General features: G+C 41.2%; 1 protein-coding gene and 1 long non-coding RNA gene across 5 annotated transcripts in view; both read left to right on the top strand.

Annotated features, from left to right (window-relative positions):
- Nucleotides 1-16336, top strand: part of elmo1 (engulfment and cell motility 1 (ced-12 homolog, C. elegans)) — a 100179-nt gene that overhangs the window by 2632 nt on the left and 81211 nt on the right. The window lies entirely within an intron of this gene.
- On the top strand, nucleotides 12396-14721 carry LOC132991569 (uncharacterized). The gene is made up of 2 exons (XR_009676198.1): nucleotides 12396-12925; nucleotides 13475-14721. It is a non-coding gene; the product is annotated as an uncharacterized LOC132991569 (long non-coding RNA).

Here is a 16336-nt window from a genome sequence, read left to right as displayed (position 1 = left end):
TAGCCACAGAAAACCTAAATTTTCCTAGTTAGTCAACTTAACTAAATACATGTTGTAATATGTCTATATTTCCTACGGTGTCTTTAAAAATAGCAACAGAAATAGGATGTTGCAACACAAGTGATGAAGAAAAGTGTGAAGGTAGAATACAGAGTCCTTGACTTGTTAAATTACAAGCTAAATAAACTAATGGGATTCAACTTGAGAGCTGTTTTGTTAATAGTGAAACATAATAAGACATCATCTTAGCATAAAGATGCACAGACTGAAGCCTCTTTAGGAGAGAACGGGTGCCGTCACTTCTTCAGTTGCATCACAAGTGCATTCCTGGTGTGTATCTGTTTGACACTGCTGACTGTTTGGCATCCTCTCAACACCTCCTGAGGTGCAACCTTGCCAGTTTCGGTGATGTTTTTTTCTGTCTCCCCTCGCCTCACTCCTCCTCTATGTAGCTTGTTATCTCTCTCTCATTAGCATACTCCCTTTCACTTGCTTTCTCACATATGCAATCTAACTGTCTCTCTTATTTTGAGCTTCTCTCTGTCCCCCATTTCTTCCACGTTCTTCTCATTTGCTCACTCTCATATTGCAGCAAATACACAGGGCCTCCCTTCTGCTTTCTAACTCTCTGTTCTTGCTCCCTCTGGGAGAAGAAGGTATGTAAATTGTTTTCTCCTTGATGGATGCTGGGCCTGCTATCTGTCCATCTTAATGAACTAATTTCCCCCCTTTTTTTCTCCCAAACACACCACATTGCGTCATTCAAGTAACATCAAAAACTCCAGGATGCAAAGTCTCTTGCCCCCCCTGTAGTCTTATTCCCAATGAGAATGCTTTTAGGGAAAATAACTGGCTTTTGTTAATGTACTGGTATACTTGCCATCTGCACATACTAGTGCGCCTGTTCTCGATCTTTGGGTAAGATTAATTTGCAGTTCTAAATGAGATGAATGCTGCCTTGCATAATTGCTCCCGGTGGTATGAAGTTAATTAAAACAGCAGGTAGGTACTGAGGGTGCAATGGGAAGGTGCCAGACAGGGAGACAGACATAGGTGGGTGAGGAGAGATCTCATAGGTGCTGCTGCGTTCTGCTCTTTAGTTTACTGATTGTTGCCTCAGGCTAAATCAGGCCAAGCATATATTTGACTTGTGACAATATTCCAGATAAGAAAAAGACAGATTGGAAAGTACATTTTGAAATCCTTTTTTTATGACGAACTTAGCAGTTGCGTTGGGGAATACACTCATTTTGTCCTTTTACCCTGTTATTTCTATAGCAGTGTATGTTTTGTTCTTCAGGCACAGACTCGGTCCATTCTTAGAATATGAATCAGTTTTAGCAGAAAGCCTCTGCAGGCATGTTTTTCAGACAAAGTCTAGACTTTATTTGGAGTGAACCGGCCCTAGATGACCCAGAAACTGATCTGGTTCCCTATGCATGCTTTCGCTGCCTGCTGCATTCCAGCTGTGGTGCTGCTGCAGAGCTCCACAGAGCTCTGTAAATATTAGGGGAGAGGGTAAGCTAGCTCTCCAGCTCTGTGTGGGCTCGTTTGTGGTATTTAGCATCTCTCAGCTAAGAGCCTCTCAGCCCACTGACCCACTAGGATAAATGGTTAGATAGGCTAATGATCTAAGCAGTATGTACCCGCTCCAGCTGTGTGAGAGGCTTTAGCTTGCTTTTATATTTAAGCGAGTTAGGGTCTCCAAGAACGTATGCAGCAGTTGTGTTTATGATTATGTTGTGTTAACGTAACATATATTGTATGATTTATCTCATGCTCCTTGAGTCACAATACAGATGCAACGACTAATCAACTTTTTTAAGCATTGTACATTTAGTCAGACATTTTACTGTGATATAAAGTCGATATTCAACTCAAATTCCAAGAAAATTAACATCATCTACCCTTTCTTTTAATTCCATATACAAAAAAAACAAATTCTCAAAGCAGAAATGCAAACCTAAATACTTCTAATCCTAGTTTAAACCTACCTACACGCAATAAAATACTGAACTTCAAGGTCACATATTATACTAATTTTCAACAGATTGAAATAAGTCTCAGAGCATATCCGTGAAGTAATAAATCTTCTCTGATCCTGAAATATATTATAAATCTTCTCTTCTCTGAACACACCGTTTCTGTGTCTGTAGCTTTAAATGTAAATGATCTGTGTCTGACCACGCCCCCTCTCTGGAAGGTCTTGGGCTTTCTTGCACCATGCCCTATTGTTTACCATAAGGCAGACTCAGAGGGCAGAACAAACACCTACTGTAGCTGTGGGAGTGTCACCCACCTGGGGGAGGGGTTACTGCCCTTTGTGATGTCATCAAGGGATAATCTCCAAACAGCCTGTCTGGGCACACATTTTCTGGAGCAGGCAAAATACGAAGAGGATGGACATGTTAGTGTTTGTAAAACATGGTGAAATGTATGTTACCTTTAAATTGTGAAAACTAAAAAAAAATGGGATGAATTTTATTGGTAAAAACTTCTATTATTGTTTACTTACATTTTAAAATGTAAAGTTATCTTGTTTTTTCTCTACTATTGGACGAAATCAGGCGTAAGTTAATTTAAATGTGCTTTGAGGCATGTGTGAACATATTGCGCAAAGATTAGATGATTTCTGTGCCATATTGTTGTAACAGATTCTTCTTTCTGTCCAAGGCTTACCTGTGTCATTTCTAGCGTCGCAGCATGCTGGTGTTTTAGTTCGACCCAGGTGCTGAACACAGGTTTTCTTCAGCTGTAACCTAATTATCATGGCGTCTATGTATTTGCGTCTCTCAGCCCTTTAGGTGGCGTGTAATGAGGTAATTTCTTGAGCTTTATGCTTCCTGTTCATCACTCCATCTCTCCATCGGAACACTATGTATTTGTTGATCCATACATCTTGAGTCTTGTCATGCATACATCCTCTTCCCATTTTTCATGAAATGTAATCAGCTGCACACATGGATCATTGGTAAATCCTTTCTGGCTTAGTAAGGTTCACAGGTGTGAGTGTGAATCCCTTTAGGCCCTACAATGTGCACTTCTCACAGTCCCGCCCACAACTGCCTTCACTGAGTCTTAATCAATGGCAGTGCCCTGGTTTTTCTGCACTTCTCCTCAAAGACTTTTTTCATATCTGGAAAAAGGTTGATAAGTTCACTTCTTTTGTCTGATGTGGTAATGAGTTTTCTGTTTGATGTTAGATCTGGGCTGGATAGGGAGTTTTCTCTGTTTGAGTTCTTGTCCAAGCACTTTATCAAGCATACATATCCCTGTCCTTTTTTTGATTATCTTTTACACTGGCATTCGCACAGGAACTCACACCCAATTCATGGGAATAAGATATAAGGGCAGGAAGGTGATGTCATGTCCCCCAAAGTAACTACATTTCCAGTGTCACAGATTTAATTGTATTTTTACTGAACAGTAAGACCTGCTTCAGTATAAACAGTTAATACATAAGAATAAGAAATAAGAAAAATAGATTAAACATGAAAAAAAATCAATCTGGGCATGTGGATTAAAATAAAGTAGCATACCAGACATGCCCCTGTGGCCTCCATCATCATATTTACTTAAGGCTTACAGCTTGAGGCTACATAAGCAGCTACTAGCATAAAACATCCTGAGGTTGTCTTGTCTGTGGTCAGGTTTTTGTTAAGGGAGAGCAGAAGAGTAAAGAATAATACAGGCTATATCAAGGGTTCTGCTTAATTGATTTGGCAGTTTTTTTAAACTGCTATTCGTGGGTACAACATTGATTAAGGGCTGCTATGCTAAATCTGCTGAAACTAGCAAATTGACAAAAGGTGTAAGGATTGTGCTTTAACTTCCAGTGCTGTGTGTCGGGTTAAATGGTTATAGAAATGGAAGTGAAGAGTTTTTGAGTCCAGTAAGTCTTTGAGGGCTGAGGTCTGCCCCTCTTTAAATCAAGCAAGTGCTTGAGGATAATCTGGCAGACTTTCATATGCACTTTTTGTAAATCCTTCAGACTTTGCTCAAAGGAATTACCCCAATTTAATGTAAAAACGTTGATGTCAGGGAATTGGAATTGAAAGCCTCAGAGCAGCTTGTTTATTGGAGTAAATTGTGGACTGCGCGTTCAGTCTATTATTCCCTTTTTTTGTTTTTTACAAACAGTCGACCACTACAAAGATGAGATTAAAAGGGACGTTTTTTCTTCTTAAGAACAGGAAAGGTTTGATTGCTCCTCTGTGTCGTTTGTGTGTATGTGTTTTGGTATGTGTTTGTGTGAGCTATGAGACACATGTTGAAGCCACAGTCCTAACAGAGGTTGGCTCCACGTCGTCGCCCTGTGTCTCACAGACGCACACACAACCATCATTCTGTCAGCATCGCCCCTTGATGACAGTGGACAGCGCACAGCGCACACACGGATGACTGGAGAGTCAGTGAGGTGGACCGGAAATAAAAGTAGCCTGTTGTTTTCCTGGATATTGGGAGGGTTTGGGACACTGTTTCTAAGAAACACAGAGTGTGTTTACGCTGTATCATACCAGACAGACATGTTGTTGCCAACATGTTTTTGATATTAGTCTTTTCCTTTCTTTCTTTTCAAAGTTATACTCAAGCAATGATCACGGATTCAAATGTACTGATTACATCATGACTTAAAGTAACACTAGCTCTGAAATTAGGATTTAAATTAATACATTTTTCCCAAATACCAACCAAACAATATGACATGAGAAGTAGTGCTGATATATTGAGGATCACCACAGCTGTGATAATGACAGCCATGCTGATAATCAATGCAGCAGCACAACCTCAAGTGTCATATCATGTCCAATCAAATTAACTGGTTGGAACCAACTGCTGTAATGATCAGTTGGAATTTGGCGCTGCAGTGGTGAAGAGGTCCCACCAAAATATCATCAAAACATTAATGTACAGGCTAAGAATAAGGATTTGTATCCATTCTGTCACATTTCTTGATGTCAACATGCCACAGCAGTGTTTTTCTTTAGACATACAGTCCAAGGCTTCCTCCAGAATAAGGAGGCTGAGAAGGAGTGGAGGGCCTCTCATAACATGCCAAGGTCACCAGCTTGCTCAACAGCCTTGGATTGAAGGTGTGTTGTTTTGTGTAGCCTCTTGAGTGTCTGAATAAATCAACACTGAAGGACATTCCTGGAAAACAAGACACTTTGATATCTCAATCTCTTGATCATACTTCTGACTCTGTGTCTCCATGTTTCCCTTTCTCTATCCTCAGTCTTGTACTGTAGCTGTCTTGCTTTCCCTCCATTTTTTTTCTGCCTCCTCTCCATCCATCACTGCTTTATTCTCACCAGAGCCTTCCATCTTAACAACAGCACATACGCATTGTCCACTCTCTGCCCCTCGCTGCCCACACATTGACCCGTTCAGCATCTGGTATAGATCGACCTGCTTGAGGCTCCAGTGCTTCGTCTCTCCTGCCGCTACTTTTAAGCTCAGCAAAAGATGGATGTGAGTTTCTGTTTGCTCCAACCAGCCAGTAAAGAGTCGTAATCACCCTCGCGCTGCCTTTCATCACCTGTTAGGAACAAGCACATTTTGAGCCGAGGCTGGGTAATTTATCTGGAAGAAAGGAAGACTGCTTTCAGGGCCTCAAAGCTTTGCTAAGGGGTTTGTGAAGCTCTCAGAGAACAGCAGATAAGGCTGAACCAAAGAGCTCATATTTTCTTTACTCTGTGCATGGAGGGATGTTACAACTTGCCCCATGAATCAGGCCTTGTGTGTATTTTGCCACAATGTTTGAAGGCATGCAAAGGGAGGTTTTAAATGTTTTTCATAAAGTAAGAGTGGATGCTCAAAAACACATACATACACTTAATTTGCCTACTTTCTTCCTATGGATGGAAGAAACAATGTTTTAGGAGTCTCCCTTTGGGTGGAACGTTTAAATCCTGGTAAAATATACCACTGCGTTCATAGTTGTTATTCACATAAATAGGGTAAAGGACACAATGAATGGTGATCATTTCATTGCTTCATGAAAAATATGAAACTGAACAGACAACAGCTAGTGAAAATCTGGTTTTACATTGGGACACACTTCAAAGATAAACAAAATATTTGTCAACCAATTGGCTGTTGTTAGACAGCAGCGAATGCTAAAATTCAACCTTTACCTTACTAGCATTACGCTAGCTAGGAAGAATGTTCCTGTTCATTAAGACAGTAGTCATTTAAGAAATGAATTCAACAGTGACACTGCCAAAAAATTGGAATGTAGCCACTTCCTCGCTGACAGTAATGTTAGCTTTAAGGTGACTGAATGCTAACATTAGCGGTTTCTGAGTGGAGCTAATGGGTTATTAAATATTTGGTGACTTAAAATAAAGCCAGCTTTTCCTCTGTCCATAGTCTGTTCAGTTACTGATTATTGAGGAAGTGGTGATGATTTGTGAGATGTGCTAAAATTATAGGACTTACCATCTGCAACACAGCAATATGACATAAAGGCATTTTAACTTTCACACTTTAACCAAAACAGAGGAAAGATCAGTTCCTTCTTCCCTTTTTTCGCTTATCTGTGTTTTTGCTTCTTGACATTCCTGACAGATATGTTGTGTCTATACACACAGATCAGATCTTCTCTGCCATCTGGAAATAAACATCAAAGATGGTTTTGTCATCATGTTAAGCTCAGATTCTGTCTCTGTCTGTGGCCAGAGCAGATTCTCCATCTGTAAACCACCTGCCTTACCTCGTGTCACCCTGGCTTTTCTTTGCTGGCCCCACACCAGTGTTTCCCATTTCCTCCGGATGTTGAACATTTCAGTGTGCCTAGTCCCGCCTTATTCCCAGCTTTGTTTAAAGGCTGAAGACCGACACGGTAGAGCTCATCTACAGCTCAGCTTTGATCTCTGTTGAGAGAAGAGGGGGATTGTAACATAGGACTAGCTGGGTTTAATGTTGCCTTTGGGGCTTGTTGCTGTGTCTGTTACTTTGTTGTCTGGAGGGGAAAGCTTAACACTGTGTTTATATACATGTGTGTGTGTGTCCAACTAGTCTGGCTGCATTTCGCAGGCCGCACAGTGAAGAAAGGCACAGGAAATACCAACAGCATTTTTACAATAACTGGAGGGCTAACGGATGTAGAGTGGTGTTGTGTGTGTACGCAGCAGAAGGTTTCAGAAGTACATTTAAGCACAAATGTTAACTCCTCTTCTGAACTCAAGGTGAGCCACTTCCTGTCGATATCTGCATGTGAGCCTTTCCATTTCCTGTACATAGAGCGTACTGAGAAAGGTTAAGACTCCACAACCCGATGTAATGTCAGCGGTTGATGTTTTTCAGTATCAATTACAGTGCAAGCTGACAGTGAAACATGTCTGCTGTCTGTGTCCATGTGCTTGGTGAATAGATGTATGAGGTCTGCTATGCACAGATTACATCATCCAGTGACATCGTACCCACAGCAATGAAAGCCCGGCCTGAGGAATGCCCTCCACTTGTGTTTTTCTTTCCCTCTTTCAGCCGTCCTTCTCTCTCTGTTCCACATACATTTTTGTTACATCCAGTTGACCCATAAAAGGGTAAAAATGTGGCCTACTTCTTTGAGTCCTTCTCCTCAGTCCATGAGAAGCCTTGTTTACTCTTGTTGCTGCCTGTATACCACAAGCTAAGCCCCCACTGTGAGTTTTTCCTATGACTTTACAGTAAGAGGGCAGAAAAGCCTCAATGAATAGCTTGGTGGGACTCCAGATAGGCGCGCATGGATGGATCAAAGTGTCTCAGCAGTGGCCAGTCACCACACTGCCAGGGTGGAGGCCGAGCTGGCATTGGTGCTGACTCGTGACTGACCGGCAAGGCAGAACTGGAGCCTGTCAGTGGGTAAACACAGGGAGGGAGCAGCATATGGTTAAAATAAAGGCAAGATGTGGGGTATAGATAAATACATAAAAGGAAGGCTGTGGAGAACAAGAGGTCAAGGGCAGAGTTTAGGGGTTTGTAAATTAATGGGTGAGCCTGAAGCTTGGGCACAGGGCATCTGTCGGGAACGGAGAGGAAAGGAGAAGGGGTGGGGTTATGTGGTGACAGGGTGTGGCCATGCATGCAGGGGAGGTTGAGCAGAGTCACAGAGCAGGAGAACAATACCAAGCATTTGAGAGACAGTATAAAGACATATTTTATATAATACTTCTTGTTTTATGGCTATTAAAAAGTACCTATTTAATTCTATTTTTGGGTTAAACACTATATATACATATAGAATTGATGGGAAAAAATACATAGCTGACATTTTGCTAGCTTTCACGAACATTACATTCTGTTCTTGCTCCACAGTGATGCTGTTTATCATAGTCACATGATTATTTACCTAAACGTATAGTTTTTGTTTTTTTTGTGGCTAACCGACATTTAACAGGCTTAATTTTAAGGCAGAATTGGAGGCCGATACTTGTTTCAATAAAACTAAATTTGTATTTATCAAAAACAGCTCTGAGATGAAATGAAAATGTTGAAATGTTGAAAATGACAACACAGATTACACACATTACTTTACTAGAATGGAATACCCCCCCCCCCCCCAAAAAAAAAAAAAAAACAACAACAACAAAAACACCAACAACAACAAAACCAAGGGAGTTTTTTTTTTTTTTTTTTACCGTGGGCTGACTATATTGTTGCATCCCTAGAAGACATGTGCACCGTGGTTTGCACGTGCATGTGTGTGTGAGAATTAGAGGATGCTTGATGTATAGCCACAGCTGGGGGGTGAGGCCTTTGGGAGGGGCCGGAGAGACAGCTGGCAGAGCGAAGGGTGAGCGTAACGAGGAGTGAGTGTGACAGCCACAGTGACTCCTTTGTTCCCACTCACTTGTGCCAGTTGCAGCGAGTAGACGGCTGATCAGTGAATCTTTTCAGATACACAGTGTAGCTTTCTAACAGCCCTCTAACCTAGCGTGTGCGTGTGCGTGTGCGTGTGCGTGTGCGTGTGCGTGTGCGCGTGCGTGCGCGCGTGCGTGCGTGCGTGCGTGCGTGCGTGCATGCGTGCGGCAGGAGGTTTACACAAGTGAGCCCATAACCATCTCCCATAATGTCAGTGCTCTTGTAGAGCTCTTATTAGGTATGTGATGATAGTCATCAGGTGCAAGCATAATTGTAGCGCCAGCATCAGTGAACTGTAGCCTGTTCACTCTATGCTTAGGTAATGAGTGTTGTTGAAGGCCCAAGTTCTCTCCTGAGTTATGGTTTAATAAGAGGAGTAATTTTTGCCCGGGTTGAGAGAGGTGCTCAGCGTGTGTGTGTCTGTGTAACTCCTGCTGAAAATGCTGCTACTGTGTGAGTTCATCATGGTGCAAGGTCACTCGAGACTGCTTTTCCCAGCTTCCTTTTATTAAACCTGTCTGGTGTGTGTCTACGTGGGCATATATCTTTCCCAGTGCGTTAAGTTTTACACCCCAGGATGCCAGTGGCCTTTAAATAACAGACCCATGGATAAAAGATGTACTCTTAAACGTTTTCCTCTCTTTCCACTCGTGTCCACTCTCTTACCACCATTTAGCTTTCCAGTGATATTCTGAAAGAGTTCAATCGGCCTTTTCAGTGCCTGACTTCTTCCTCTGAGTATCTAAACCATTTAGTTCAAGTAGGACGTGTAAAAATAGCTGCAAATCAATCCCAAATGTGCCGGGGCTCTTCGCACATCTCGATCTAGGCTAGTATAACCCAACAGGGGATAGAGTGACACGGCGTTCAGAGCTGAGGCAGAATGACTGGCAGACCAGCACTTTAGAGGAGGGCACGTTTATTAAAAATGCGAGTGGTGGCAGTGGTTGGGGCCTTGACACACTTTAAAAGCCATTAAAGAGGATACAGGATTATGGTTTGTTGAGTTATGATGATGCTATGACCTTTTAGCTATTACATGCTTCAGTGGCGATGCTAATCCCCTGAGCTATTGAATTTAGCTAAGTGGAAGCCATGTTTCCATTAAGAGATGTATATGACGTGTACAGCAGCAGTTCATGCTGGACCAAATTATCGACAGCATAGAAACGTCTCATACTGTAAGTGTTGTGTGATGATTACACAAGAGCAATAAAAAAAAGAAAGACCAGCAGGGCTAAGGAGCAATGTGCATGCATCGGCATGTAAATATCTTTATCTCTTATCTTCATTATGAAAAAAGCCCCATCAATCTCTTTTATGTTTTTATATTAAAAAAGGAATGTGTGTGGTATGAGTGGATTGTGTTAGCTGAAGTATCAAAGTCTTTGCAGCAGCTTTCTTTAGCAATACTCAGTTCTAACTGATATTATCACATAAAGGCTGCATGATTTATAACCAGGGAAATTACCAAATTATAAAACTGTGTTAGCAAACCTGAAAATCTTTGAACATCCAGAAGGGGAAAAACGTCAGTTAAACCAATATGCATGTGAGAGATTTAGCAGAAAAACAAAGATCAGAGACATCTTGCATCCTCGGAAAGAAAAACTGAATTATCCAACATTTCTGACAGAAATATTGAACTTGTACTTAATAATAGACTCAAAGATGATAATAACAATGTTTCTATGAATGCAGAATTCTGCATGTCCATAGAATAAGCCTGCAGAAACGTTGCTCTTTAGAAGCTGTGATGGGGGGCGCCAAATAGCCTAGTGGTAATGTCCCGTGCCCCATGTACTGAGGCTATAGGCCTTGAAGCCCTTCAGCACTGACCACATGTCATTCCTCACTCTCTGATCCTTGTTCCAAACTATAACCACTGTCCTCTATGATAAAGGTAAAAAAAAAAAGCAGCTGTGGTTGTGTGGACCTTGTCTGACTTTGTAAACCCTTTTCTCACAAGGCCTCAAATTTATCAGAACTCAAATTGCATTTCAGTTCCATGGGAAAATCTGCAGTGCAATGCAAATACTTCTGTAGAATGTACACAGTCTTCCTGTGTGCATCGCTGTGTGGGTTTCCCTGATACCAAATTGTGTGAAAGCGATCCTTGTTGTGTATGTTTGTCTAAACGCTGAACAAATCAAAGCCCGGCCTTGGTGGCACAGCCGTCATTTGCAATGGAAATTCCCTGACCCGGGATGCCCAATCCTTCACATCCAATTAAACTGGATGGAGCACATGGCATGCCTGCCAGCAGCACTGTGAGCAGAGGGAGTTAAGCTCCTGTAATGTAACAAAGCAGGTCTGAAAAAGTCCTTTAGTCACCAGAGAACCAGCAGCCTTTTAGTGTTAAAACCCACAAAGACTCTTGTCATAACTGTAATGCTTTTTGTTGTGCCGTAAACAAGAAAATGACTATATGTGACGTTATCCATTGGTTACTGCAGGGGCTTTTGAAGCCCATCGTTAGCGGTCACCATGCTGGAAATGCTCTCAACCAACTTTCAAACAACATGACAGCAGGCAAAGGGCTGGAGCTGAGGAAGGTTTTAAGCCTCCTGACAAACAGCTTCACATCATGCACGTCAGTCAGGTCAGCCATGCGCCTAATTACGAATAATTCTTATCCTTCCATGAAATCAAAACGGATCAGCTATTATCATGTTTATTTCATGTTTATTTCTGCTGTAAAACTGGCATTTTTGAATGTATGTTACTTCTGCAGTATGCACTTCAGCATTAGCTTCATGCTTGGTGAAAATGTCCAACCAGCAGACATAAGCCATTTTCACATTTGCACTGAAAATATCTAGATAAGGATAGAACATCACCAACCTCTCCCACTGGCTTGAGGTGCTTTTTCCGGATTATAACCTACTGCGTTCTCACATCAGATCACTCGTACTTCATGCAGGAGAAACTCTGGATGAAATCAGAATAATTCTGCTGTTTGCGTTCACACATACAGCTCCTCCTGGAAATATCAGGAGTTTTTCAGCTTTCCAGAAGTGTGAAGCACCTAATACACTGTGAAGCAGGAAACCCTTTGTTTACAACAGTTGAACTTTTGCATGACACAATTGACACTGATGTAGCCTATATTAAATAAAAATGGTAGAAGAGTAATTAAAGTTGTAATATGTTAAAATAAGGTTATTGGATTTCTATGGCAGAAAAAAGACAAAATGACAAAAAGACATTTATTTAAGCAGGACCTTTGGAAAGCACTCGTACAGTAAGTGGACTTAATTGTCTTTACATATAGACGGTTTAGGTACACAAAACGTTGTACTTCTTAAATGAAATGCATCAAAAAGTATTGATTCATTGTAAAGTCTGTCACACAGATTTTAATTATTGTAGTCATACCAATCCAAAACTAGAAATCAACTATATAGAAAGAAAGTTTGGACATTTTAATGAAACTTTCGTTTGGCAAGGCAATTTTTAATAGAACACATTTCAGCAACCAGGCCATTTGAAATTCTTTACACAAGATATTAAAAGCATTTTGTTAAGCGTTTTACAATCTAGTTTTCGTTTCTCTTTCTCTGTTAATCAATTTTGAAAAGAGGTGTGTTTAAGAAGATTGTCTTCCTGACAGGGTGTTCCATTAAACTCCCTCTGATACAGTCTAAAGTACACTATGAGTATGAGTACAGCTATTATGTAAGTCAAATGCAATAACACCCTTTATAAATCCTGAAAAAATCCACCTGTTTCATCTTCCAAAACGGTCGCCTACACGGCAATGACGGCTACCAGTAGCTGCTTCTGAGTCAAAAATAAAAACTTACAACATGGCATGTTTGCAAATAACAGTGCAATGTGCAAGCTGAGGGCTAGCAAAATACCAGCAATCAGTGATTTCACATTAACACATTCTTTAAAAATGTTATCCTTAAATTAAAGTTGAAAGTAATGTTAAAAACAAAACACAAAGCACTTTCATGTTCAAATTCAAAGTTTATCTGAGGCTCTTTGGTGGACATAACAAAGGGACAGGCAGCAAGCCGAGCTGCTGCTAACGCTAGCTTTGCTTTTCATGGTGCTCTGCTTGTTTTTAAGTAATGTTACGAGCTAGCACCGGCTACACATATACATACAACAAAACTAGCCCTAACCTGAAGTGTGACAGAGAAGTCAAGAGATGACAGGTACGGAAAGGACTGATTCTCAACACAGGGAAAACATAAGATTAGGTCAGCTCACCTACCGGGGCACCGGCGGCCTGATCGCACCGGACGGCTTTTAGAGCGACGAGCCCAAGCTTCGTGTATGAGTTCAGTTTGGTTTGTTGGTGTTGGATCACATAAGATACGGCTGGCTACTAAAACAAGTTCATGGGAGTGGGTCCTCGGTTAGGTCCGACAGCTTCCAAGTTGGCGTCCATACGGGTCCTCATACAGCTGCCACTTCACCTGTCGTAGTACGTCATTTAAAGCAACAGAGCACCGCTCTGAGCGCACCTCAGGAATGGTGCGTTCAAGACTATCGGACAGACCAGGAAACACAGCTTAAACCCATTCTCTATTCTCCCCATGAAAACCAGTCCAAAGTAATTAACAAAACAGACAGATAAGGATGAAGAAGAAGAACCTTACTGATTCCTAACAGTAAGCCTTCCTTCACTTTACAGAGTCAAACCGTACAACAATGAAAGAGATCAAAACCATCCATACATGGTTCGGTATAGAAAAACAATATGGGGAATGAAAATGTGAACATCACCACTTACAGTATTTACCATATTAAGACATGCTGTCCATGCTTCTGGGCAGGAAAGTGATCTATTCTCTGTAAAATGAGTGAAACTAAGCCTTTAGCCACAGCATTGTTCTTGCGTAATCCCTGCTGCTCTATTCTGAGATTTGCACAAAACTCTCGCCTGGTCGGCAGAGTGCACGTCTCTCTTTGTGGGTTTGTGGGTGTGTGTGTGTGAGTAACTTCCCATGATAGCACCTGCGTGATAGTTTTTCAGTTAACAGTAAAAGAATGTACTATCATTATCTTCCTCATCAACAGTGCTAATCCAGTCAAACGATGGTAGAACCCTGAAGTATAGATGGAGTGGATAGCTATAGTTTCAATGTTTTATGAACGAGATGGCGTGTATAAAAGGCTGTTTTAGATGTGTTGTTGTTGTTGTTATCTGAGCATCTTTTCCAAAATAACTTTTTGTCTGGTTGTTGTTCCCCTATAGTCTGCGGTGTCATTTGAGGAAGTGGGATTAAGTCGATTTTTATTTTAATCTCTAGTTCTGCAGGGTCATGCTCCATAGTCTGAATAAGCAAACGGAAGGTGGTACAAATGAGTGTGAATTTTAATTTCTTCCTGTGCAGAAAGCAATATATTTGCTGTTTTGTAAGGATTTAATTTGAATGATGTAGCATAGTTTGAAGCCAGACTAGCAGGCATGTGGTGGATAAAAGATAGCCAGTGTGACCCTGTGTGTTGGAAAGGAGTTATTGATTTGCCCTTCTGTAACACGCTATGATTAGTTACACAATGTGGAAACTGGAGCTGGACATAACTCACAGCCTGTTTTAGTTTGGGTTTTTTTTCAATGAAATTGAGTCAGTTATTTTAGGACAAAAGGCGATTTATGTTTTTATGTTCATGTGGTTGTTTGCCTTCTCTGAAATGCATTCGCTTGGAATGAGAGGGTGTGAGAGAGTGAGCGAGAGAGCGATGTGTGGATGCTCTCACTGTTCTGCTAGAGTAGTCAAGGTCACTTTATGATGGAGGCGTTTTTGCTGCTTGTGAATGAAGAACGCTGTGCTGGTCCCTTCTGATGCTAAGATGCCTCCCGCCTCCTCCAACACACACACACACACACACACACACACACACACACACACACACACACACACACACACACACACACACACACACACACACACACACACACAATTCTCAGTTAGACAATGAGACTATAGACCTGTTTCCATGACTGCCCTCTCCAACCAACCAAAAAGCAACATTCATCCCCGCCTTGGTCACATGACCTGGCGAGGTTTTTTGTGTGGTCCCTTCCATACATTGTCTCACACACACAGAGGAATCCTGTGAACTTTTTCAGGGTGGCTTGTTCCTCCATGCGTGGCCCCAGAGCTTCCAATCATTGTCTGCAGTGATCGGTCAAACTGCTCCCCAGTCCTCCCCCCACTCTGTGCTGCTTTTGAAGAATGGCACTTTAATGTCTTGTTGTTCTACATCACAAACTGTTGTGTCTCTGGAAACGCTGTGTAGAGTTTCCTTTGGCTCTCTTGAGTTTGCTGCAGTTTTAATCACTTGTTTGATATTCATTCATGTTGACAAAAGGACTCCAGGTTTGCTTTTGATGCCAAAGAAGAGAACGTAGGACATTCCACTTTGGGAAAAAGTACCGCTATTTTTCTTACTGATGTTTCAACTTTTGCATCTCCCAAGTGCAAATATTAAGGAGGGTATTTCGATTCTTTCAATTTTTAACTTTTGGTTCAGGCAACTTATGAAACAGACATTCAGAACTGATTCATTAAAGATTTGGAAAATACTCATCGTACATATTTTGACCAGACCTTCAACTGAATTTGGGTAAAACTAAGGTCACATGCTAAAAAGGTTTTGACTAAATGGCTAAAGTTAAAATGGGCAAAACATGAGATAAAACTTTAGAGTAAAGGGTGGCATCATCTGAGGGTCAGATAAGTAGGTCAAGTCTACTCTCATGTTCAATATAAGGCCATATGCAGCATATGGTTAGCCTAGCTTAGCATTAAAAAAGGTCATGTTGATCCACACAGTTAATGAAATCCACCTTCTAGCATCTACAAAGCTCCCCAATTTACACATTGTCTTGTTCTTTGACCTCTATGAAAGTAAGGTAAGAAATAAATCATTGTTTTTTTGGGGGGGATTATGAGTTGGAATATTTCTTGGCTTGATGTTAGGTGTGTGTCGATACACTCAATTCACGAGACGATTAACGATATTTGGTTGACGATAATGAGTCGATATTTTAACCCTATTTTGAAGAAAACTTCTATGAGTAAACATGACAGACCAGCTGTGATCTGTTACTCCACTAGCTGCCACAAAAACAATTTCTAAGTGACAGGGGCATCTTCTATTGTCATTTCCAGTTCAACATTAGTTTACGCCATAAAGGCTGCTGATCTGCGTCTTATGTATTAATATCGCGAGACAGTTTTCACCTCAACAAGATGTATTATCACATTTTAATATTACGTGATCTCGTCACACTCCTTCTGGATGCAATAACCTCTCTGAGTGTTGCGTCGTAGATTGTAAACTTGTCGCTTTTCATGTTTGGTGTTTCTTAAAAAGGAAATCGGCTATAATGTGACAATCAGTGAACTTTCAAGGTGCTGGTATTTTTTCAGCTTTTGTCGCTCTTTCTGATTGGCTTACCACATAGTGTCTGTATCCTTACATAAAAAAAAACGACATAAGTGAGGTATGTATTTTTTCATTCGGC

This window comes from Labrus mixtus, chromosome 16 (genome assembly GCF_963584025.1).
Source record: "Labrus mixtus chromosome 16, fLabMix1.1, whole genome shotgun sequence".
Taxonomy (NCBI): domain Eukaryota; kingdom Metazoa; phylum Chordata; class Actinopteri; order Labriformes; family Labridae; genus Labrus; species Labrus mixtus.
Note: the sequence above shows the minus strand (reverse complement) of the source record. Positions and strands in the feature narration are given on the sequence as shown.